The 26,663-nt window shown below is 36.2% G+C and overlaps 1 protein-coding gene across 4 annotated transcripts in view; it reads left to right on the top strand.

Moving 5' to 3' along the window:
• GPATCH2 (G-patch domain containing 2) overlaps positions 1-26,663 on the top strand; it is a 203,159-nt gene that overhangs the window by 145,049 nt on the left and 31,447 nt on the right. The window contains exon 9 of one of the 4 annotated variants that reach the window (XR_013412258.1): positions 17,133-17,206. The exons of the other annotated variants lie outside the window; for them this stretch is intronic. The gene's annotated coding sequence lies outside the window, so the exon portion shown is untranslated. The remainder of the gene's footprint in view (positions 1-17,132; positions 17,207-26,663) is intronic. 4 annotated transcript variants of the gene reach the window in all.

The following is a 26,663-nucleotide window of genomic DNA, read 5'->3' as shown; positions in this document are numbered from 1 at the left end:
TATTTGACCAAATGTCTGGGGACCTCGTGACCCAGTCAAGTTGATTCATAAAAGTAACCAACATACGTTGGCTTCAGCAAAGATTTCTTTGATAAAACTTCAGAACACAATCCAGGAAAGAATAAATTGATAAATTGGAATTTATGAAAATGTAAAACTTACATTCTTCAAGCCACAGACTTGGAAAAAATGTTTGCAATCACATATCTTATAAAACATTTATATCAAGAATATGTAAAGAACTCTGAAAACTCAAATGTTAAGAAATCAATCCAATTAAACAATAAGGAAAAGTTTGAATAGACACCTAACCAAAGAAGATATGTAAATGGCAAATTGCATATGCAAAGATGTTAAACATCATTACTCATTAGGAAAATGGAAAGTAAAACCACAATGAGGTATCACTCACAACAATTAGAATAGCTAAAAATAACAAAATGAATGTACTATATTACATTCTGGAAACCAGTTTTGAAGTTTCCTAAAATGTTAAATGTAGACCTACTATGTATTCCACGCAAATACTTAAAAGATTGTACACACCACACCACTGCACTCCAGCCTGGGTGACAGAGCAAGACCCTGTCTCCAAAAAAAGCAACACGGGGCTGGGCACAGTGGCTTATACCTGTAATCCCAACACTTTGGGAGGCCAAGGTGGGAGGATTGATTGAGCTCTAAAGCTCAAGGCCATCTTGGTCAACACAGTGAGATGCCATCTCTACAAAAAGTGAAAAAAATTAGTCAGGCATGGTGGCACATGCCTGTAGTCCCATCTACTCAGGAGGCCGAGGTGGGAGGATTGCTTGAGCCTGGGAGGCAGAGGTTGCAGTGAGCCAAGATTGTACCACTGCACTCAAGCCTGGGCGACAGACAGAATGAGACTGTCTCAAACAAACAAACAAAACAAGATTGATACACAAATATTTGTAGCATCTTTATTCATAATAGTAAAAGCAAAAAGGAAACAACCAATATATACTAAAACTTCGATAGAGAGTATATGGATAAACAATGTTGGTATATCCAAACAGTGGAAAGCAACTCAGTCACCAATAAAAAGGAATGAAGAATTGATATACATAACACATTTATGTAAAATTCTAGGAAACATAAACTAGTATATAGTGAAAGATAGCAGAATCAGTTGTTACCCAGCATGGGGTGAGGACCGGGAGAGTGGGAGGAAAGGGCTACAAAGGGGCATGTAAAACTTTTGGGATGATAGATATGTTCGTTATCTTGATTGTGGTGATGATTTCATGTGTGTATGAATGTGTCAAAACATATCAAATTGTATACTTTAAGTATTTGAAGGTTATGTGTGTCAGGCACCAGGATGATAGGGAAACTGTCAAAACTCTTCAAACTTTTTTTTTTTAAATAAAATCTTTGGTGGCTTTCTCTTTCATTCCAAGTAAAAACTGAAGTCTTTTCGTTTTGGCCTACAAGACTATATGTGATGTGATTCACCCCTTGTGGCTTCCTCCCTGACCTTGTCTCCTCCCACTTCAACTCTTATTCACCATGAGCTCCAGACACACTGGCCTCTTAGTGGTTCCTCCAGCACACCATCCACACTCACATCTCAGGGCCTTTGCACCTGCTGTTCCCTCTGCCAAAACACTCTGTCTACAAGTACCCATATGGCTTTCTCCTCTTTTCCTTCAAGTCTCTGCTCAGTGTAATGTCCACTGTCCACCAGTACCATCATAGCCTGTCCCCTGTCCCTGCTTTATGTGTCTTCCCTATTGTCTCTATTTTTCCTCTTTTTAAGCTTCATGAATACATGGTCTTTGTTTTACTCACTCATGTAGTCCCAATACCAAAAACAGTGCCCGGCACTATTAGGCAAATGTTTGTTGCATAAAATATTTATAGAATCAATTTAAAATGAAATCTAAGGAGTAAAATACACTGATTAAGTGTGTAGGCCCTGGAACTGAAGTGCCTGACTTCTAATTCCAGTTTAATCACTTACTAACTGGGTGATCCCGAGCAAAATCTGACCTCTCTCTCTCTCTCAGTTTACTTATCAATAAAATAGAGAAAATGATAGTACCTACCTCATAGCATTGTTTTAAGGAATAAACAATAATAAATAAGTGAATGTTAGCTGTTATTATGACTATATTATTATTGTTTCTTTTTTTTTTTTGAGACGGAGTCTCGCTCTGTCGCCCAGGCTGGAGTGCAGTGGCTGGATCTCAGCTCACTGCAAGCTCCACCTCCCGAGTTTACGCCATTCTCCCGCCTCAGCCTCCCGAGTAGCTGGGACTACAGGCGTCCGCCACCTCGCCCGGCTAGTTTTTTGTATTTTTTTAGTAGAGACGGGGTTTCACCATTTTAGCCAGGATGGTCTCAATCTCCTGACCTCGTGATCCACCCGTCTCGGCCTCCCAAAGTGCTGGGATTACAGGCTTGAGCCACCACGCCCGGCCTCTTGTTTCTATTTTTATTGTGTGTTTCCTAAGCACTTGGTTTTGTTTTGTTTTTTGTTTGTTTGTTTTTTGGGCTACTTGAGGCAGGGTCTCACTCTATCTCTCAGGCTAAAGTGCAGTGGTACAGTCATAGCTCATCATACATAGTCTCAAACTCCTGGGCACAAGCAATCCTTCTGCCTCAGCCTTCTGATTAGCTGGGACTACAGGCATCCACCACGACGCCTCACTAATTTTTTTTATTTTTTGTAGAGCTGGAGTCTCACTGTGTGCTCAGGCTGGTCTTGAACTCCTGGCATCAAAGAATCTTCTTACCTCAGCCTCCGAAAGTGCTGGGGTTGTAGGCATGAGCCACTGTGCCTGGACCTAGGCACTTGTTAAGCTGAATTTTTCTATCACATTATTTTTGTACATAGTTTAGAATGTTAAATTGTTCTATAAACTTATAACAAAATACAGTGGGTCCCAGCCCTATTCTTTACCATTCTCTAATTTCACTCTTGAAAGGAAACTACTCTTAACTGTTTTAGCTATGTCTTCTGATGACCTCTGTATTTCTAGTATTGCATATTTATATTGCTGTTTCTTGAAGTTTTCAGTTTAATAGTGCCTGTTGACTTTTTAAAAATTCATTTTATTTTAATTTTTGTGGAGACAGAGTAGGTATATGTATTTATGGGGTAGGTGAGATGTTTTGTTACAGGCATGCAATGCATAATAATCACATTATGGAAAATGGGGTATCCATCCCCGCAACCATTTGTCCTTTGTATTACCAATAATCCAGTTAGACTTGTTATTTTAAAATGTATAATTAAATTATTATTGACTATAGTCGCCCGTTGTGCTATCAAATACTAGGTCTTATTCATTCTTTCTATTTGTTTTGTACTCATTAATTATCCCACATCCCTGCTACCCTCCCACTCCCCTTCCCAGTCTCTGGTAGTCATTCTTCTAGAACTCTCTATCTCCATAAGTTCAATTGTTTTGATTTTCAGATCCCCCAATTAAGTGAAAAGATGATGATACCTCATTGTGGTTTTGATGTTTGTCTTTCTGTGCCTGGCTTATTTCACTTAGAGTAATCAATTCCAGTTCCATCCATGTTGTTGTAAATGACAGAAAACCATTATTTTTAGTGGCTGAATACTACTCCATTATGTATATGTATCACATATTCTTTATCTGTTCATCTGTTGATGGACACTTAGGTTGCCTCCAAATCTTGGCCATTGTGAACTGTGCTGCAACAAACATGGCAGTGCAGGTATCTCTTTGATACACTGATTTCCATTCTTTTAGGTACATACCTAGCCATGGGATTGCTGGATCATATAGTAGCTCTATTTTTAGTTTTTTGAGGAACCTCCAAATTGTTCTCCATAGTGGTTGTACTAATTTACTTTCCTGCCAACAGCATTAGAGGGTTCCCTTTTCTCCACATCCTTGCCAGAATTCGTTATTACCTCATTTGGATATAAGCCATTTCAGCTGGAGTGAGATGATATCTCATTGTGGTTTTGATTTGCACTTCTCTGATGATCAGTGATGTTGAGCACCATTTCATATGCCTGTTTGTCATTGTATGTCTTCTTTTGAGAACTGTCTATCCAAATCTTTTGCCCATTTTTTAAACAAGATTATTAGATTTTTTTTCTTGTAGAGTTGTTAGAGCTCCTTTTTTTTCTGGTTACTAATCCTTTGTCAGGTGGGTAGTTTGCAAATATTTTCTCCCATTCTGTGAGTTGTCTCCTCACTTTGTTGATTGTTCCCTTTGCTGTGCAGAAGCTTTTTAATTTGATGTGACCCCATTTGTCCATTTTTGCTATGGTTGCCTTTGCTCATAGGGTATTACTCAATAAATTTTTGCCCAGCTCAAAGTCTCCAGCTATTATTGTATTGGGGCCTATATCTCTCTTTAGCTTTAATAATATTTGCTTTATATATCTGGATGCCCCAGTGTTGAGTGCATATATATTTAAAACTGTTAAACCCTCTTGCTGAATTGACCCTGTTATCATTACGTAATCTTCTTTTTCTCTTCTTACAGTTTTTGTCTTGAAATCTATTTTGTCTCATATAAATATAGCAATCCTGCTCTTTTTTGGTTTCCATTGGCATGGAGTATCTTTTTCCATTTCTTTATTTTCATTCAATTTGTGTCTTTACAGGTGAAGTGTATTTCTTGTAGGCAACAGATCATTGGCTCTTGAATTTTTATCCATTCCGCCACTCTCTGTCTATTGACTGGAGAGTTTAGTCCATTTACATTCAGTGTTATTATTGATAAGTAAGGACTTACTCCAGCCATTTTTTATTTGTTTTCTGGTTGTTTTGTGATCTACTCTTCCTTCTCTTTCTTGTCTTCCTTTTAGTGAAGGTGATTTTTCTCTGGTAATACGATTTAGTTATTTGCTTATTTTTTATGTATCTGTTGTAGGCTTTTTGATTAGAGGTTACCACTGAGGCTTGCAAACACTATTTTATGACACATTATTTTAAGATTATAACAACACTGTTTACATAAAGAAAAAAGAAAACTAATTAAAAACGATGCCTCAACCTCATTCCTCCACTTTTTGACTTTTTGTTGTTTCTATTTGTATCTTCTTGTACTATGTCTTGAAAAATTGTTGCAGTTATTATTTTTGATTCTTTCATCATTTAGTCTTTCTACTTAAGAGTAGTTTAGACATCATAATTACAGTGTTATGATATTCTGTGTTTTTCTGTGTACTTACTATTACCAGTGAATTTTGTACCTTTAGATGATTTCTTATTGCTCATTAATGTCCTTTTCTTTCAAACTGAAAAACTCCCTTAGCATTTCTTGTAGGATGTGTCTGGTGTTGATGAAATCCCTCAGGTTTTGTTTGTCTGGGAAAGCCTTTATTTCTCCTTCATGTTTGAAAGATATTTTCACCAGATAAACTATTCTAGAGTAAAAGTTTTTTTCCTTCAGCATTTTAAATATGTCATGTCACTCTCTCCTGGCCTATAAGATTTCCACTGAAAAGTCTGCCGCCACATGTATTGGAGTTCCATTGTATGTTACTTGTTTCTTTTCTCTTGCTGCTTTTAGGGTTCTTTATTTTATTCTTCACCTTTGGGAGTTTGATTATTAAATGCTTTGAGGTAGTTTTCTTTTGGTTAAATCTTTTTAGTGTTCTATAACCTTCTTGGATTTACATATTGATATCTTTCTCTAGATTTGAGAAATTCTCTGTTATCCCTTTAAATACACTTTCTACCCCTATCTCTTTCATTTCCCACTTTTGAAGGCCAATTACTTTCATACTTGCTCTTTTGATGCTATATTCTAGGTCCTGTAGGTATGCTTCATTGTTTTTTATTCTTTTGTCTTTTGTCTCTTCTGACCATGTATTTTTATCCTGTCTTCAACTCACCAATTTTTTTTCAGCTTGATCTATCCTGCTTTTCATTATTTCAATCTCTTTATTAAATTAGTCTAATAGAATTTTGAATTCTTTATATTATCTTGAATGTCTTTGAGTTACCTCAAAATAGGTATTTTGAATTCTGTCTGTGGCTCCAGGATGGTCCCTGGTGCCTTATTTAGTTCATTTGGTGAGGTCACGTTTTCCTGAATGATCTTGATACTTGTAGATGTTTGTGTCTGGGCAGTGGAGAATTAGGTGTTTGTTGTAGTCTTCTCAGTCTGGGCTCTTTTGTACCCATCTTTCTTGCAAAGGCTTTCCAGATATTCAAAGGGACTTGGATATTGTAATCTAAGCTGTCGTGCTTTAGGCGGCATCCCAAGAACAGTAACACTGTGGTTCTTGCAGACTTGTAGAGGTATTGCCTTTGTAGTCTTAGACAAGATCTGGGAGAATTATCTGGATTACCAGGTAGAGATTCTTCTTCTCTTCCCTTTCTTTCTCCCAATCACACATAGTTTCTCTCTTGCTCTGAGTCTCATGAAGCTAGCAGTAGAGTGACACGAGCATCTCCTTCAACACCACCAGAAGGACTGTGGGTCAGACTTGAAGCCAGCACAGCATTAGGTCTTGCCCAAGGCCTATTGTAACCACTCCCCCTTACCCCAGGGGGGTCCAGAGGTGCCATGTGGGAGCCAGGGAGTAGAATCAAAAAGCTTAGAAGTCTACCCGGTATTCTATTACACTCCGCTGATTTGGCACTCACACCACTAGTTGCAGTTCTTCCCACTCTTTCCTCCCCTTTCCAAAGGCAGAGGATCCTCACCCATTGGCCACTCTTACCACAGGCCCATGGGGAGTACTGCCAGACTATTGCCAATGTTCCCTTAGGCCCAAGGGGTCTTCGGTCAGCTTGTGGTGGATGCTGCCTGGCCTAGGACTCACTCTTCAGGGCAGTGGGATCCCCTCTGGCCCAGGACAGGTCCAGAAATGCCACACAGGAACCAAGTTCTGGAATCATGGACCCCAAGATCCCACTTGGTGCTCCGTGCCCCTGTGGCCAAGCTGGTACCTAAGGTGCAAGACAAGTCCTCTTTACTTTTCCCTCTGCTTTTCTCAAGCAGACGAGTCAGCACAGCTGGGAATGTGCTGAGTCTCCCTTGAAGCCAGCAAGTCTCAGAGGCTCACCTAAGGCCCTCAGTGTGGTAGCTAGTTATCACTGCTTGTTATACAGGGCCCAAAGGCTCTTCAGTTAGCAAGTGATGAATCCTGTCAGAACCAAGTCCTTCCCTTCAAGGCAGTGGGTTCCCTTCTGGCCCAGGATATATCTAGAAATGTCACCCAGGAGCTAGGCCCTGGAAAGAAGGCCTCACGGCTCTGACCGGTCCCCTATCCTGCTGTGGCTGAGCTACTATCCAAGATGCAAGACAAAGTCCTCTCCACTCTTCCCTCTCATCTCCTTCAGAAGAGGAAAGGGATCCCTTTTGGAGTTATAAGTTATACAGCTTGGGGTTAGGAAAGGAGTGATGCTAGCACTCCCTTAACCACCCCTGCTAGTGTCTCAATATGTTGCATGCCCCACCAGTCCACTACCTCTGGGCCCAGTTCAGAACTAGGACTCTCCTAGGAGTTGCAGTCATTGTGGCATAGACTGCCTTTCAAATTTATTTAAAGCCCCAGAGTACTTTAGCTTATGGTTGCGAGGTTTGCAGGAACTCAAGTTTGGACCGCTAGGATTGGTGATTCCCCTCTGGCTAGGGCTGGTTTAAATGTTTCCTCCGTGGGCAGGCATCAGCTGAGTTTGGTTCCGTCTTGATTTCTGCTATAACAGGGCAGCAATGGGTTCAGTGCCTCACAATTGCTGTGCTCTCCCTCACCCCAGAGCATAGACATGCTCTTCATATTACACTGCCACTGCCAGGGAATAGGGTAGGGGCAGCATCAGTGATTCAAGACTGTTTTTCCTGCCTCTTCAGTGCCTTTTCCAGCAGTGTGAAGTTAAATCCAGGTATTGTGAATGCTCACCTATTTGTGGTTGTTATGAATGCGCTTCTTAAATTGGTATCCTGGAGGGGGTGGCAATTGGTGAAGTCTTCTATTCTGCCATCTTGCTCCACCCCAAGTCTTGTGCATATTGATTTCTTGCGGGGTCCGCCCCCCCCCCACCAACAATACACACACACACACACACACACACACTCATATCTGGATTTCTTTCCCTCTTTCTCCCAGACCAAATAAATATCCATTGTTTTCATTAATATGATTATCTATGTAGATATTCACAGATACATCACTTTTAGTTGTTGTGGTTATCATTGTTTTGTTTCTTATTTGCTTTTTGTTCTATGTACCTATCCCTAACTCATCAGATGCCTCTTGACAGAAGCTAGACACCTTTCAGTTATTTTTCTTGGTGGCATCTCTCTTGGAGCCCTCCATTTTTCAGGCTCACGCTGGACTGTTTGCTCTCTGGACCTGCTGCACATCTAATGTCCTGGCATCTCTCTTCACTAACATGCTTGAGATTTCCTTCGTATATCCCCTGTGTGGGATTTTACGTGCCCAAGATCCAGTGGCATTATTTTTCTTCAGCTTTCCCAGAAGAGAACAGAGATGGTTAAATTTATGGAATTTTGCATGTCTGAAAATGTCTTTATTCTTATCTCACATTGATTGATTTAGCTGGGAATTGAATTCCAGTTTGAAAATTCTTTTGCCTCAGGGTTTTGAAGGCATTGCTCCAATGTCTTTCAGTTTTCAGTGGTTAACATTTTATCTGTGCTCCTAATTTTTCAGTATTGGAGCACCCTTAAATGATCCTCTTAACTTTTTAAACTTTTCTTTTATGTATTATTTTCTTGGAAGATTTGGGGGCAGTTTTCTCAACACTCAGCCCCAAGTAACTTAATTATATTTAAAATTATCTTATTCTTTTCATTTCCAAGATCTCCTCTTATTTCTCTAATTTTTTTTTTTTGTTTGTTTGTTTTGTTTTGTTTTGTTTTTTGAGATGGAGTCTTGCTCTGTCGCCCAGGCTGGAGTGCAGTGGCGCAATCTCGGCTCACTGCAACCTCTGCCTCCCAGGATCAAGCAATTCTCCTGCCTCGGCCTCCCAAGTAACTGGGATTACAGGCATCTGCCACCACATCCGGCTAATTTTTGTATTTTTACTAGAGATGGGGTTTCACCGTGTTGGCCAGGCTGGTCTCAAACTCCTGACCTCAAGTGATCCACCCGCCTCAGAGTCCCAAAGTACTGCAGTTACAAGCGTGAGCCACTGTGCCCAACCTTCTCTTGTTTCTTTGAACATTCCTTTCATACCTTCTTTTTATTGATTTGTGAGTGCGTATTTTTTCTTCTCTCTGAAGCCTTCAGTTTTGTTAGGCACAGGGCAACTTGAAAAGGTGAAACAGATGTGTAAGAAGGGAAAGACTACTCATGTTTAATTCTTGTTACAAGTTTTGTTAAATGCAAGATAAAAGTTCTTCACTTTTCCTATTTATATTCATTTTTCTATGTTACTCTTCAATCCATTTTCTTTCTTAGTATTTTTAATAGTATCTTGACTTTTCTTACCCCTTTTGGATGAGTGACTGCACTTCCCTTTTTCAACTTGTAGAAAAACATATAGGTTAGAGAAGAGAACTATAATGCGTTAAATCAATAAATTGTAGGATCATTTACTCCCAAAATATACCAAGCAGATAAAAAAAGATAAATGCATAAACGGTCCACTGTTCATGATTCAAAGCCAAGACTTTGAAGTGCATAACTAAAGCATGCCCTTAACGTAGGCATTCCTCACAAAAGCACTGAATAAAGTGCTATGCAGTTATGGCTTTAGTCTTTGGAATGTAGGACATCTCACCCTCAACTCCTCAGGGGAGTTTTCAGGACCTCTGTAAAAAGGGATTTGGGGACATATTTACCAATGCCACTTACTGTAATTCACTTTTGTGGTGGTTTTCTTTATGTCCAATTTATGCCATTTCTCCTTTTTTGCCACATTCACATTAATTTTCATCTAGACTCTTAATTATGAGTGCAAAAGAATTGTCTCCCAACTCTTTGACCTTTCTATATCTAACAATCCAAACAAGTGACCTTTATAATTTCCTTTAAACAAATAACTCATTTTAACTATTTTAATCCTTTCTATCAGGTAGAACTTCATCAATAATGCACACTGTATTCTTCAAGGTATCCTATACTTCTCTCTTTTCCTAAAAGGGCAGGGTTCCTGTGGGTTTCCTAACTTGCTTCTCATGCTTCACTATCTCCTGTTGTGGAATCAATTACCATTAGCAGTGCCCATCATTACATGCCATTTCATCATATCCTGAATGTTAATATTCACTACTAACAAAGTATTGATTCACTGTATTTGTTCATACGTTTATTGTAAATAACATTCTTATTCTTCTCACATAGTATGCATAATGGGTCCTATAATCAAATTTCAAGGGAGAAACATGCTGATTTTTAATACGGATTTAATTTATCTAATTGATTCAAGTGGTATTAGTCTTATAATCTTTCTTTTAGTTTATTGTTTCATTTTTATTTCCTGAGAGGTGTCCTTGTCATAAAGTAGATGTGTCAGATAGTGAGTTATGTGAGGAATTGTCATCATGACATTATTTTCACATATTTATTTGATGTGTTTTCCCGAGATTTAGCCTCATAGTCCCTAGAGTTACGTGTTTCCTGTCTCATCTTCTTCCACGTTGCTTATATCATGTTGATTATTTCCTTCTATACTTCCGTTTGATAAGTCCGTGGTTTGTTTTTTTTTTTTTTTTACAGTCATTCTTCCATTTCTTCAGTGTTTTCTGTCCATTTGCCTACTATGAAGTTGTATCTTAGTTTTGTCGTCTCTTATCTGTCTAATATTTTATGGATATCTCAGGGTTTGTTCATGCCGTTCTGTCACTTTTATATACCTCAAAACCTTTGAAAGGCATGACTACAACTCAGGAAAACATGAAATTCTTTTCATAAATAAATGCATAAAAGCATACTCAGTTGTTATTTTTTTTAAAAAAGAACTACCTATTACCTGTCACTTTCAATATTTAGTAATCAACAGGCATGGTTTTTGAGTGGTCATTACATGCAAGCAGTTATTAAAGTGAACACACACACAAATACACACATGTACACACACACACAGAGAGAGAGAACAAAACCTTGAGCCAATGCACCTAAGTGTTTTTTAGAGATAAATACTAGTGATGTCTAGATTTATTAAGCAAGTTCACTGTGCACCAGTTACCAACTTATCTGAGTCTTCTAAGGCAGAACACACTCACGTGCCACAGGTTATATGAAGCAGAGTGATTACTCACAGATAGGTAGTAAGGGACAAAAGCTTTTATGATCCTTTGTGAGCCAGCCTCCCAAGGCTCAGGAAAGCTGCCTGGGGCTGATAGAGTTTCCTCCACGCATGCCCAGTCGCACCACAGCTAAGGGATCCAGAAAGTAAGCATGCCCTGGGTTATATACCTTAGTGGGGAAAGAACTTGCTGTGCTAAAGAGTTGAAGGACATCCTGTTTCTAGGGGGGACTAGGACAATGCCAAAGCCATTTCAGCCAGTTCCTCCCTCTGTACATTCTTTCTCCAGTTATTCTTGAGAACTACAGGTGAGAAAGCAGGGAGAACAGTTCTGCAATTTCAATCCTTTTTTTTCTTGGTATTTCTGTATTTAAATATGATTTTATGCTTCACAAAATTAGAAGGACCTTTCGCACTGCTATCACCTCATTCTAGAGCTACAACTAAATAATGTCACGTTGTTTCTCGTGTCAGAAGCCTTTGGTTAGCACCAGAAAGTTCAATATAGCTTTTCCAAATTGAAAGTCTGTTGGGCCAGGCACGGTGGCTCACACCTGTAATCCCAGCACTTTGGGAGGCCAAGGCAGGCAGATCATGAGGTCAGGAGATCGAGACCATCTTGGCTAACATGGTGAAACCCCATCTCTATTAAAAATACAAAAAATTAGCCAGGCATGGTGGCAGGTGCCTGTAGTCCCAGCTACTCGGGAGGCTGAGGCAGGAGAATGGCGTAAACCTGGGAAGCGGAGCTTACAGTGAGCCGACATCTGGCCACTGTACTCTAGCCTGGGCGACAGAGCAAGACTCTGTCTCAAAAGAAAAAAAAAGAAAGTCCGTTGAAAACATGCATTAAGCGATGCCTAATACGAAGTGATACGGCATTTTTTAAAAGATCTTGCTCTTTTAACACATGTTTATGCTTATGATTAGTCTTTATTGCTGTAAGTATCCATGTAACAAACTTGATTATTTGTAGCAGCTTTATTCAACTGTTTAGATTCAAAGCCTTTCCTTATGGATATGGCACCATTTTTTTTGAAGGAGTAGGGTTTGAATTTGCCGTGTTTTCTTACTTACATGATTTTTGTCATTTACTGTTATGAAGCACAAAAGCCAAATCATTTAGTAGCCTGACATGTAATTTGAAATCAAGTAAAAACATTTTTATTGCTGACATTATTAAATTATACTTAATTTTTAAGTGTCTTTTAGAAACATATTTAATTCACTTTTACTTAGTTGCTAAATGCATTATATTTTTCACTTTTCATCTACTTAATGTCAAATGATTTGATCATCCATGGATTCCATGTGACATAATTTCTTAGGTTGTCTATTAATAATGAGAAGAAAGAAACTTTTTCTCCTGTCATTTTGCCTGATTAGCAATACAAGGAGTTTCCTAAAATGAAAAAAACAAAAATGACAATAGATTTAATCAGAGAAACAAAACAAATCTCATCACATTCATGTCAACCCTCTTCCATCAAGTTAGAAAGAACATTCCTATTTACTTTAATACAGAGCACATTCGTTTTTATATGATACAGATCACTGTATTTTGTTGCGGATGTAACAGATAGAATTACAGCTGCTCTTTATTTGATCATCTAAAGATCCAAAGATGTTCAAGGTTTCGGTTTACTCAGTCTTCCCCATACTGTCATTTGTTGTTTGGAAAGGAGACATAATTTGCAACAGATACAAAACTATTTGTCATTTTGCAGATTTGCCAAAAGTAAATGAAACTATTAATTATGAAATTTTTGAGCAGCTGTTAATAAATTGGGATTGGGTAACTATTCATTAGAGTACTGCTTAATGACATGGGCTATATTTGTTTAATGTTGCTTTTCCCAGAAATATATCAACAAAATTAAGTATATCACCAAAAAGTGATGCTTTATTTTAATGATTTAAGTTGTCTATCCTACCTTAGTAAATTTAGGATTTTAAAACAAATTATCTTTTGTCATATTTTAAAGCAAATTCTATCACTTGACATTTTATATTTTGTATATTTTATATGTCCAAAATAATGGTTTAAAACTGCTTTTAAACTAACTTTAAAAGTAAAATTTCTAGTTTATTCTCATTTTTCCCTTCCATACCTAAAATTAGCATTAGATTTTATTGTTGTAAAAAAGTTTAGCCTTTCAGATAGAAAAATGTCTTAGATTTTTTTATTCATTCTTATGTATACATGAATGATTAGAAAGTATTCACATATTTGCTTTAATTCGAATGTATACATTCTATATTTGTTTAATTGGAATGCATTTAATTACATATATATTCCAATTAGAAAAATGGCATCTAAGTATAGAGATCCTTAGAGTAGAATAATTGGAAGCATACCACATATACAACATAAAATGGTTTTTAAGGGATTTAATTAATCTGTTTTACTCTATATAACCAAATTATTGTATTATATAAAACTACACTATTATCAAATTGCCAGTTCTCATGCTTTCTGTCCTTTTGGCATCCTGAAATTCTTCCTTGCCAAGATTTTAAACTAATGATCATAGAGGGTTATTTTAAATTGTCATTACACTAAATAAAATTAGTTATCAGCCACTTAGAATTTTGGAGGTTGCTCTTCAGTTTTATATGAAAAACCCACACAGAAAAAAAGGAATTTGACATTTAGAAATAAGTAATATGCCCAGTAGGTGGTAAATAAAACAAAAACAAAATACTACTACTAATTAGTGAAACTCTTATTACTTATATCTTCTCTTTTTCTGGTAGATGAACTAGATATTTTCAAATGACAAAAGTATGCACAGCCTCTCATCTCTAGGATTGCAGTTGAATTTGGCCATGGTCACTAATGATGGAAAATAGTTGGCATGTGAAAGCTGTTCCAGTGACCCTTAGCTGAAATGAATTTGTGGTCTAAAGTCCATTTCCTTAGGGACAGGTGTTTGTTTCACAGTTGGCACTCTCCAAATTGGTCCTGTGATTAAATGGGCATGGACACAGAACTAACCTTTAACTCCCGGAGATGATTCTCCTAGGAAATGATTAGGATACACCTGCAGGCCCATATCACAACAGCTTGTATCACTACTGCAGCCTGGGTTATAACTTCATTATGAGTACATTTGGGGATCTGTTAATCCAATGTGTATGTGCCAGAATATTTCCCAAAACAAACAAGCAGTCCTAATTTATTAATAAGATAATCACTGTAAAAATTAATATTTTAAATCAGCAAAATAATAAACAACATCTGCTGCTTGATAATTTGTACCTTACAGTCCTCAGGAAAAAACCTATTAAATTCATCTGCCACACTGAAAATACTTTCAATTTTAAAATATTACTTTATGTCTACAGAAATCACATCAACCCTTGAATATTTACTGCTCATAATATAACAAGAATTATTCTGCAATCTAAAAATTTAATGCATATATAAGTATAATTAGAATGTTCTACTATATAATGAATAAAAATATTCAAATATTAAATATTTGGCTATCACTCATTCTAGATAATTTTCATTTCCTTTCAATTACAGGAACAATTTAAAAATAGCAAGATAATGTCCTAAAAGTTAGAATTATGCTTTTAAAAGAATCAATTTCTTTATAATCAGTACCTTTCCTTTGCCTTTTTTTGTAGAAATAATTGTTTTTCAAATTGTTTTTCATCATTCCTTAGTGATTTGTTTGTATACCAAGATATTGGTGGGAATTTACCTTTGTTTATTTCATATACTTCTGATCAGTTCCAACTCATGCCCAATTATATTACACTAAATTAACATAATTCAACAGATGTTGATATTTAAATGTTTTCTGGCATTCAAATCTTGGACAGCTGTCTTCGAGCTTGGGGAAAAGGCAAACATTTAGAGTTAAATGCTGAACATATGCTTAAATTACTAATTAGAAAGATGGAATAAAAACTATGTATTATCCTTTCTAAGGACAATAAACCTCAGATAAAGATTTTTGTAATCTTTTTAAATCAAGTTACAGTCCAGGGGTCTATGCAGACTAGATTTAGACCTCATGAATAACTTAATTTAATTTCAAATTTGGTCACTTAAAAATTATGAAGAGTCTCTTTCATTAAGCCTTGAAAAAGCTGTAATGACTTATACTGGCAATCTTAAGGCTTGAAAAGATGCTTTTTCACTTACATTGTCAAGATGATGAAAGCAATTTTTAACAATTTTTTAATACACAGAAATACAGAGAAAAACATGAACTCATTGTGTCTATTAACTGGCTTAGATAATTATCAACATGTGGCAAACCCTGTTTCATCTGTATCCCCCCGCCCCCCAACTCCTTTATTTCAACTGAAATACATCAGTGTGTTTCTCTAAAAGGTAACAGCTTCTTTTTTAAAAAAAAAAAAAAAAAAAAAACAAGTCTCAGTATCTTTATCCCATCTATAAAAAATAACAATAATCCCTTAATATATATGAATATGTATATATGCAATTGATATTTACATTTCCTTTATTATTTTATTGCCTTATAATCTCTCAGATTTCCTTTGATATATAAATTCCCCTTCTCCAGCTCTCTCTCTCTCTGTGTGTGTGTGTGTGTGTGTGCGCGCGCGCGCGTTCCTTGACATATTTTGGTTGAAGACATCGGGTGTTTGGCCTGTAAAATTTCTCACATATTGGAATGTTGCTGATTTTCTCTACATGGTGTCATTTAACATACTCCACTGTCCTCTGTGTTTCCTGTAATTGGTATTTAGATCTGGAGAACTGATTAGAGATTCAGGTTTGGTGTTTTGTTTTGTTTGGCAAGATTGTTCCAAAGGTGATATTGTATACTTCCCTCACTTATATCTCTTTCCGTGATTTATTTGGCATGATGATTATTGCCCAGATTTATTCATTAAGGGTTGCAAAATAGAGCTGTGTTAATTCTTTTAATATGTTCTTGTTACTTCTGTTGAAAACTTCCTCCTCTCCAACTACTCAATTACTTTAAGGTACAGATCATGTAGGAAAAGCAAGAGAAATACTTGATTCTTTCCCCTTATTAGATGTCAGTTTTCAAAATGAATTGGTTCCTAACATTTTCCAAAGGTGAACTCACTGATGTAAACACATTTGATGTGTTTCCTCCATTAGTTATAATTCTAATTGATGCAAAATTGTCCCATTTGTGGCCAATGGGAGATTATTTAAAGTAGTTGTGTGTTTCTTTGCTGCTAGTCTTTGCTTTCTGGTATGTTTGCATTTTCTAGGCTTTTTTTGGACCTTTTCTGACTTAGGAGTCACCCATTTCTCCAAGAAGTGCTGATTCCTTTACTATAATAGGAAATAGGTTTAGAAGCCAGAGTCTGGATGTTAGGAATGTCTCTGTTTCTAGGTCTTTTCAGATAAATTAGTTAGGATTTTTTTTTTTTTTAAGAAAAAAAATATTGATTCATACTGATAGTTCCAGTTCAAATTCAAGACTTTATTGTTTATACTTTCTGTCATTGATTTTAGTCTTTTTCCAACCGTATTAAAAATATCACATCTTGATATCGGAACATTCATTTTATTTACCCCACCATTCACAGACAGCAATCTCAGAATCACCATACTATCATCACTACCAGTAAAATAATCACTAAAAAGTGTTTTTTCTTTTTTCTACATTTATTTGATACTTACTATAAGTACACTAGGAATATACAGTCATTTTCCTGTGTTTTAAAGTAACTTGAAATAGTTTCTAAGTTTAGGTATGCCGATGTATAATTAGTGTCATTTTCAGCAACAGGTTTCTTTTTAACGTGTTTAATTTTGTTTTATAATAATATAAAAACACTCATGGGATCCATAATCAAATTTTCAGACAGTTATTTTCAAAGAAGTCTCACTTCTACCTGGTTCCCTCCATTTGTTTCTTCCCCAAAATGGGTTTTGTTTTGCTTATGATTTATCCTTTTTTTTTTTTTTTTTTTTTTTTTGAGACGGAGCCTCACTCTATCACCCAGGCTGGAGTGCACTGGCATGATCTTGGCTCACTGCAACGTCCGCCTCCCAGGTTTGTACAAGCGATTCTCCTGCCTCAGCCTCCTGAGTAGCTGGGACCACAGGCACCTGCCACCACACCTAGCTAATGTTTGTATTTTTAGTAGAGACAGGGTTTCACCATGTTGGCCAGATGGTCTAAAACTCCTGACGTCAGGCAATCTGCCTGCCTCAGCCTCGCAAAGTGCTGGGATCACAGGCGTGAGCCACGGTGCCCGGCAGATACATCCTTTCATTGGCTTTTGTTCCCCTGTTTTTAAGAGAAACAGACATCTCTCTTTCTCTCCCTCTCTTACTACCTTTACCTTTCTTTTTCTCCTTTCTCTTGCCCTCATTCTCACTCTGGTATACCATTGGACTTAGAGGAAGGCTTTTTTTTTCCCCTAATAATTACCTGTTTATTATTACCTCTATATAACAGTCTTAGGCCCTTTCCCTTCCTTTTTGAGGCCCCTTGCTTCTGGTTCCCTACTGTGAGCAATGTTGAAGTTAGCTGGCCTCATGTGCCCTCCTTTCATTTGTTAATATCTGTAAGACAGTCAGGGAACTTATCTTATTTTTCCTATATACTTTTTATTTTCATCCATTTTTAGCCAGGCATGGTGGCTTATGCCTGTAACCCCAGCACTTAGGGAGGCAGGGGCAGAAGGATAGCTTGAGCCCAGGAATTTGAGACCTGCCTGGGCCATATAGAAAGACCCCATTCTCCACAAAAAGGAAGAAAGAAAGAAAAAAACAGGTATTTTCATCCACTTTTAGGTACTTATACTGTGTGTACATTGTCTGACACATACAGCGATTTAGTGCTATACTGCCTCCTTTTTTCTTTTTCAGTTCTAGTTTGATTTAGTTTTAGTTCAGTCCATTCAGTTTTAGTTCTATAACTAAATATATTTTTAATGATCACCACAAAATCTTAAGTCAATGCTTTTGTATTCTTTTTGTCTGAAGTTTATTCTCTAGTTATTTCCTCTGGAAGTGCTCATTCAAACAATATTTCCTGAGTTCTTGCCTGTTATTAGCAGTTTATGCATGAACTGTATATTTAAAGGTCATTTTGGCCAGATACACAATCCATGACTCATGTTTTCTTCTCTTAACTATCTTAAATATGTTACTCCAATGCCTATATAAAATGTTGCTTTCGATGTCTGATATAGTCTGATTTTCTTAGACATAAAAGTGACTTGGTTTTGCCTGGATGCTCAATGTGTATTTTCCTTTTCTTTAAAGACCAAGAGTTTTACCTAGACTATATTCTCATGTTGATAATTTTAAGTGATTTTTCCCAGGGATGAAGTTATGCTTTTTTGGTAGGTAGTTATTATTGTTTTATGTATTAGTCTGTTTTCATGCTTCTGATAAAGACATGCCCAAGACTGGGAAGAAAAAGAGATTTAATTGGATTTACAGTTCCACGTGGCTGGGGAAGGCCTCACAATCATGTTGGAGAATGAAAGGCAATTCTTACATGTTGGCAGCAAAAGAGAATGAGGAAGAAGCAAAAGCGGAAACCCCTGATAAACCAATCAGATCTCGTTAGACTCTTATTCGTTGTTATGAGAATTGCATGGGAAAGACCTGCCCCTATGATTCAGTTACCTCCGCCTGGGTCCCTCCCACAACATGTGAGAATTTGGGGAGCTACAGTTCAAGTTGAGATTTGGGTGAGGACACAGGCAAACCATCTCATGTTAAAGATAAATTTCAAGATTTTGTCCAATTATGTTTTATATTTGTTTTGTTTTGTTGCGTTGGCTTTGTTTTAAAAATTTCTTTTAAACTTGCATTGGATCTTCTTTGCCTGTCTTCTGTAGCTATCATTTTCTAATCCTTTTCATTTCTTTTTTATAATTTTTAAAGTTTTTATTTTTTACTTTTTCCATTTTTATTGTATTTTCATATTCTGTTTCTCCATCATATGGCTCACTCCTCTGTTCCTTTTAGTTTAGTTTCATTTCTGAAATAATTTTTTCCTTTTATTTCTAATTGCTTCCTGAATGCTATCATCTCTTCTTTTAAATCTTCCTTTTATCCAGTACCTTTATTTCTCAACCTCTCTAGTTGTGACTTTTTCAAGTATCTTCTATCATTTTCTTAATTTCCTTTAACTTGTTTTAGAATTATCAGGTGTAGTTTTCATTTTTGTGGCCATATCTTTCTAGAGTACCCTTACAGTCTCTAAGGACCTTATTTTTTTCTTTTAATAATCGTTCGTATTTAAGTATCTGCAATGCTGTTCTGAATGAGGTTTCCTGTACTTTTAAGAAGGACACCATGAGACAGGATAGCCTTCTAATTTCATGGTTTTATACCTCTTTCTTCTGTTGTTTTCACAAACCGGTCAAAATTCTGGCCTCATATTTTCCAATATCTGCCTCTTCTATTCCTCTCAGTATTTTTATCTAGACCTTCTGTTTCCTTTTCCCCTTGGCCTCTGTTTTGCTCCAGTTCACTTCTACTTCCACTGTTTTTCCTTGGTGTAGGATTTTTATCCTGGGAAATCACTTTAGTTTTTTAACTTCAAGAATTTATATGATCCAACTAATCCAACATCACAGAACTATTACATCTTGGTCCTCTTGCACTCATTTATAAACTGGAATCTCTCAGAACACCTCTTAAGTTTAGCATCTGTTTTCATCTTGTCTCCCTATACTTTCCATTGAGTGGTAAAGCTTTGGAGGTTTTCCTGTGCTGGGGGCCATTTGCAGATTCCTCTGCTTTTTCCTACCCAGATGTTGATGTGGCATCTCATAGCTGCCAATAATTTATATCTAACCACCTGTTTGAGGATGAGAAGGGGAGGGTTTGGGGAATACCTTGTTGGCTAGGTATTGGTGTACAGGGGTTTTTGGTAATGCCACATGTTATTATATACATTCAACAACAGTGTCATTGCCACCATATTCCCAGAGTACTCTTAATTATTACTTTTCAGGACTTCTACATAGCATGTTTATTTTTAAGTAAGTAAATAAATTATTAGAGTGCTAAGTGGTCAGGGTTTTATTTCTTTTAGGATGATATTGTCTGTTCCTAGAAAAAAATGATGTTTCATACAGTCCTTCACACACCATTAAATGCCTTTTATTCTGAGTATGTGAAAGACATTAGGCTAGGTGATATGTGTGGAACCCAGATGCTATTCTGTCTGCATTCCAGGAACTTACATTCTGGCCAGAAAAACCTGAATTCTGTCTTTTACTCCTTTCAATCCTCACCCTTGTTCTCTTTATCCATTCTCCTCATCATAACCAGAATGACTTTTGGGGAATCCAAATCTATTTATGTATACTTAAACCTTGAACTCCTGGGCCCAAGATATCTTTCTGCCTGAGCCTCCCAAGTAGCTAGCACTAAAGTGAACATCACTGTTCCTGCCTTTTTTTTTTCTTTCTTTTTTTTTGAGTGATAAGATCTTGCTATGTTGCCCAGGCTGGTCTTGAACTTCTGGCCTCAGGCAATCCTCCCATCTCAGCCTCCCAAAGTGCTGGGATTACAGGCATATATCATGCTGCTGACCTACTTAAAATTTCTTAATGGATTTTCATTGCCTTAAAACCAAGTCCTAAACGTGGCTTGCAAGGCCTTCCTGGTCTAGCCTTTCTTATTTTTTTCAGCCTCATATCCAATTACTTCTTACCTTGAATGCCATATGCCAGCTGCAGTGAACTTGTTTTACTTCCTCAAGTAAACTATACCCTCTCTATGGTAGATTTTAAGACTCATAAAAAAGATATAAAGTGTTGTGGAAAATCAGCTTGAGAAACTATAATTTGGTATGCTATGTTCTGCCATGTTAGCATAAATGACACTTTCATATTTTAGTTTGTAGAATACATTTAGACCTTATTAGCTACAAATAAATCCATTCTATTTCCTTTGTACTGTAACAATAAAATACGATCTCAACCACAGAGTTTCTCTACTCTTTTATACTTATGATTGGGCCTCAAAAATGCCAAATTATGCCATATTCAATTTATTTTATACAAATTTCCTTTATGGGAAATTATGGGTAACATTTATTGAATGCATACGTGAGGCACACATTTCTTTAATCTTCACATCAACTCTGTGAGATTGGTTCTGCTATCATCTCCATTTTACACATGAGAAAGGCCAAGCATAAAAGGATTAACTAACTTGCCCAGGTTCACCCAAGTTGCTAAGTGAGGGAGCAGGAATTGAACTTTGTCTCTTTGGGCTGCAGAGTCCACACTCTTAACCGCTGTGCTCTTCTGCCTCACAAGATGAGTAGATGGGGAGGTGAGGAGGAATGAAAAAACAGATCATTTAAAATATACGACTTTAGTTGAAGAAAAAAATTTCCCCATCCTGTTTATAGCTAACACCATAATAGCTAAGATTCATTGAGTATTAACGATGTATTTTAACTCATTTAATTTGCAATATTATCCTATGAAGTAGATATTCTTATTATCCCCATTTTACACAGGAGGAAACAGAAGGGTTAAATAGCTTTCTCAGGTCAAATGGTGGTTAATTTATACAGCAGCGTCTTTTTTTTTTTTTTTTTTGTCTTATTTCTATGCCATTTAAAAGTAAACTTGACTGCTTTCTGAAATCTGTTATCTTGCCTTTAATCAAAACTGTTGATTCTTCTAAAATAGCACTTAAACAGTATGTAGATTGATTTATGTGCAAAGAAAAGTGATATTTTGCAGTCATGACTAACCTGATCATTGTTGAATCATTTGACATTTGATTTCTGAAATTTACAAAACATAGAGACTTGTATGTTTTTCTAAAGAAAAGCATTGTGAAAATGAGAAGAGGAAAAGACAGTTTATATTTGAAGTTAATTTTTGTAGGGTAGTATTTTTCTCCATAAACATTTAAAATCAGTAGACCTCTTAAATACAGCACGTAATAGATCCAAATTAACAAAAATTATAAACTGCCTTTGGTTCAAAGATCTTAATGTCAAAACTATCCTGAATATAAGCTCATGCTCCCCAACTTTCCAGTTATTTCAATTGAAGTTAATTAGGAGAATCCTGAAGTCCTCTTCCTCCCAGTTGTTGAACATTAATGTTCATGTACTCATCACAAGCCTCCTGATACCTCATCTAGCTATTACAGTATGTTTTATAGTCTAGTAAATATTTGCTAACAAGTCTGTAAAAGTTTTATGGATATAACATTTACCTACCAAAAACTATCATGGAAGAGGAGGGTCTGAAACCATTCTTTTCATAAAGTTACACTTACTGAAATGCAAACTTATGTAGAAAGGGAAACATTTTAGAATAAAGGTACATGCATATACTGTAAAAACTAGCTTCAGTTAACAAGCTTAGTTTTGCAGATATTTATATTCTAAAGCCCAAGAAATGGACCAAATATGTTTTGTAGTGTTCTGTAACTAAGCATTTATATAGTAAAGAAATTGGAACCACAATAAAAAGACTGGTTAACATGAAAATAGATTACTAATTTAAAAAAAATCCTGACATGCCTTGTTAAATTTTATTCAATAACTATTTATTAAATACCTGATATGGTAAGGCACGTAACTGCTAAGGAAAATGTACTTAAAGAAATAAATCAGATGTGGGCCTTACTGCCTTCAAGGAGTATACAGTCTGGCTACAATACTAGTTTGTGTACATATATAGCTGTAGTTTAAGGTAGAAAATACTGTTTACTCCCATGAGTAAGAGGTTATTTCTGGCAATGTGTATCAGAACAATCTGCATAAAGGAGGTGGCATTTCAAGTGTGTCATAGGTTTCCAATTGAATTCTACCAATAAGCAATAATTTAACCTAAATGCAAGTAAGTTTGCATTTACATGGTAACACTGTCTGACATATTTCAAAATAGAAATAACTTCTTATATATTTCAAAAGTTTCTGATATTCTGGCCTAATATTAAGACATCTAGTCTTATCTTCTCAATATGGAGATAAAAGTAGCAAGCACATTTTTTCTTTGCTCTTTAGTAGTCCTACTCAGAAAATGTACATTATAGCATATAGAACTGTGACGTTATCATTACCATATTACTTTGCTCAACAAGCAAAGTCGTGGGACACTTTGCAGAAAATCAAAGCTGAACTCAGTCTTCAGCCTGTATTTGCCAACTCAATTATGCAAGTAAATTGTAGACTCTCTTGAATGAGTGAAGCCTGTCAACTTCAAGAGTTACCTTGGAAATGGATCCACATTTGACTCCATCTCTGCCTGAGAGCAACTTCCAGAATTGTGTCTATAGAGAATTATGGAGTGACCTTTTTCCATTGAATTCAATTTGTCAGTATGATTAATAAACTGCATAAATTAAATAAGATTTGTAAGGGGAATTTTAAATAATTGTGAATAGACAGATTTATAGAATTTACTAAAACTTGATGTGTGCAGAGAGGTGTCATCTCCTCCCACTGCTCCGTATGTGCCAAGTCCAGTTATACTGAATCACCTACAGAAACATAGCAATGGCATGTCATGTGCACACCGAATGCCTTTGTGCCTCTGCAAATGTGTTCTCTCACCTAGGGGCCTAGAATGCTGTTATATGCTGGTTGGGGATTCTCTTTGAAAATTGGGTTGGAATCATTTTTCCCACGTGATCAATAGACTTGAACCCCTAGAAAATGAACATCGTATCTTTATTATTTCTCAATAAAAAATGTATTTCCTGTCTGATGGCATAGGGCATGTCTTGCATTACATTTTCAACAGAAGTTTATTAAGTAGGGTATATTAAAGTAAGCTGGATGATGTAGTAAGGTAGGGGGGAAGAGTAGTTCTTTGGAGTCAAGAAAGCTTTGACACAAATACAGTAACTTAACTTTCTGTTCATGGGATCTTTGACAAGTAACAGTTTCTCTGGACTTCAGATTCCTCAGATATGTAATGGGTTGTATGAAGATTACATTATGTAAAAATAACTGGCATAATACCTTTTATATAGTTGGAGCTCAGTGAGCCTGGATGTTTGTAGTAGTTCAGATAATAAATTCCAATACTTAAGAAACCAACATGTATTAAATAGAAAAATAAAAATAAATATGTATATTCTCTACATTGCTCTTTAAATTCTATTATTTCCTGTGCTGATGAAAGAAAAAATCTTAGCACGTATCTGCTCTAAAATGCTACCTCAGAACAGAACTTACAGCTTGGCTTAGAGTCTGAGATATCAAACAGAAGAATACAGTGACAGGTCAATTCAACAAACGTATCCAAATATCATATAGTGCACTAGATGAAGTAGATCCAAAAATGAGTACATGCATGGACTTCCCTCAAAAACGTTAAGAATATTAGGAATATCTCGTAATTTTATTAATAGATATTATAAATGGCAACCATAGTGTCCTAGGAAACGTTTAATAACAGTGTCATCATCAGAGAGAGAGTGTGGGATTATATCTGAATCTATAGTCTGTTTTGATAGGTTTTTTATGTGAGATCCAAGATATCATTTTAAGCAAATTACAGTAAGCATAATTGTTGAAACTCTACACTAAATATCAATGATAAACAGATTCCAGAAATGTGTAATTATAGCTAAGAATGAGGTAAACAGTTTACTAAGTGCCTACTATTTCCTAGGTACTGTGGTGTGAAGAATAAAAGAATACTCCAAGATGCCTCAAATATCAGATTCTACTTGGAGAGACAATATCCAAATTTCAATTCAGGCGAAATGAATTTTCCTCAATTTCCCCAAAGAGGTGGTCTGCTACTATAGCCCTGTGGATTTATTACATTGCATAGTAATTTATTGTTCATGTTCATTTCCTTAGGCTATGAACTCCTTGAGGGTGGGAGCTATCTTACCCTTCTATTTAGTTTAGCATCTAGTAGAATAACTGACACTTTGTCAAAATTTGTCAATTGTTAAGGGAGTGTTTTTGAGTAAATTTAAATAACAATTCAAGAAAGAAGTGTTACTATTTCAAAAAAATTCATGATTGATTGCCACTTGAAATGTTGAGACAACAATAGTTACGGTAGTTTTATTCATTTTAGTTCAATAAGCTTTTCTTGTGCTTTTAATATATGAAAAACAAAGCTAGGTTCTGGGAATTAGACATGGTTCTTGACCTCAAGTTGCTTTCTATACATATTTAGCTGACAGTCTCCTTTAATCTGAAAGCAATTTGAGGCAAATACTATATACTGTATGGTAAGATATGGACAGCGATATGCACAGATGGATGTGGAAATACAGAGAAAAACACTTGAAGAGTAGCGAGGTTAGGAAAGTTTAAAGAGGAGAAAGAACATTTAGACTTGAGGGCACTTGGAGAAGTGAAGGGAAAAAGCAGGCCCTCTAACATGGGCAGAATTAGGAAACATAGAAAGAAAATGTTTTAGGGCAGAATTAGGAGACATAGAAAATTTTTTTAAGTGAGTAGATACATTTTTCTAATGTTAACACAAATATATGGTCTCAATGACTAGCAGTTGTTTAAAAAAAAAAAATCTAAAGGACCTGGAAAAATACGGGGCATGATGTAAGGTAAGATTATAACAGCAGGTCTCCTGAATCGAGTTAGAACCCCCATTGAATAACTTACTCTATGAAAAGACTAACATTCCCCCAGATGCGAGAATGTCTTCATTTACATATACTAAGGAAGTTGTAAGAATTATCTGAATTTCATAGAACAGCCGCTACCATTTTCAGTTATGATTTGTGTGGAATAATGAAGCAGTACAAAAGAAATATTTAACTAAGCTGTTAAGGAATATGGTGTCGTGTATTTCTTAACATACACAAGGAATGATATCATTGGACTAGCAGTCCCTCTAGGCTTTAGATAAAGCATGAAACATACCATATGAAGGAAGCAAGACATCTTTGAAGTAGACAGTACCAAATGGTGGCCAAGAGAGAATCTGCAGCAATAGACTGATGTCAGAATATCAGTGGGTTTTCGTCTCAAGGACTCTTGTGGTCCTTTAATTGAGTTTTTGAAATGAAAATGAGTGCTTCATTCTTGTATGTTATGACACACTTAAAGCAAGCAGAAATGGATAATGAAGAAAAGCTTAACCTTTCTATTAACTACCAAAAAAATACCTACATGATTTTTTAAATGACCCTAATTCTTCCTTTATTGTAGCATAATGGCAGTTTTCAGATGTAATAAGTTTACTGTGCTATGTGTTTGTTTGGTATGAGTTTAGTGACACCCTACACTAAGCATTCTTCTGCATGTACTGTATGGCAAATTGCCTTCCATCTGTTCCCTTTAACTGTGACTGTAGGTAAACTACTTAACTTTTTTGTGCCTGGGCTGCTTATCTGAAGGGTGGGGATGATAATAATAGTAAGAGTAATAGCTAACAGCTATTGATTGTATAGGCATGTGCTAAAATGTTTTACATAAATGATTTCTAAATAAAATCTTTTGAGGTAAGCACTAGTCTAATCATAATTCTTGAAGTTAAGGAAATTGAGGCAAAGAGAATGTAAGTAACATGCCA

This window comes from Macaca mulatta, chromosome 1 (genome assembly GCF_049350105.2).
Source record: "Macaca mulatta isolate MMU2019108-1 chromosome 1, T2T-MMU8v2.0, whole genome shotgun sequence".
NCBI lineage: Eukaryota > Metazoa > Chordata > Mammalia > Primates > Cercopithecidae > Macaca > Macaca mulatta.
The sequence above is the reverse complement of the archived record's forward strand: the minus strand, read 5'-3'. Positions and strand labels throughout refer to the sequence as shown.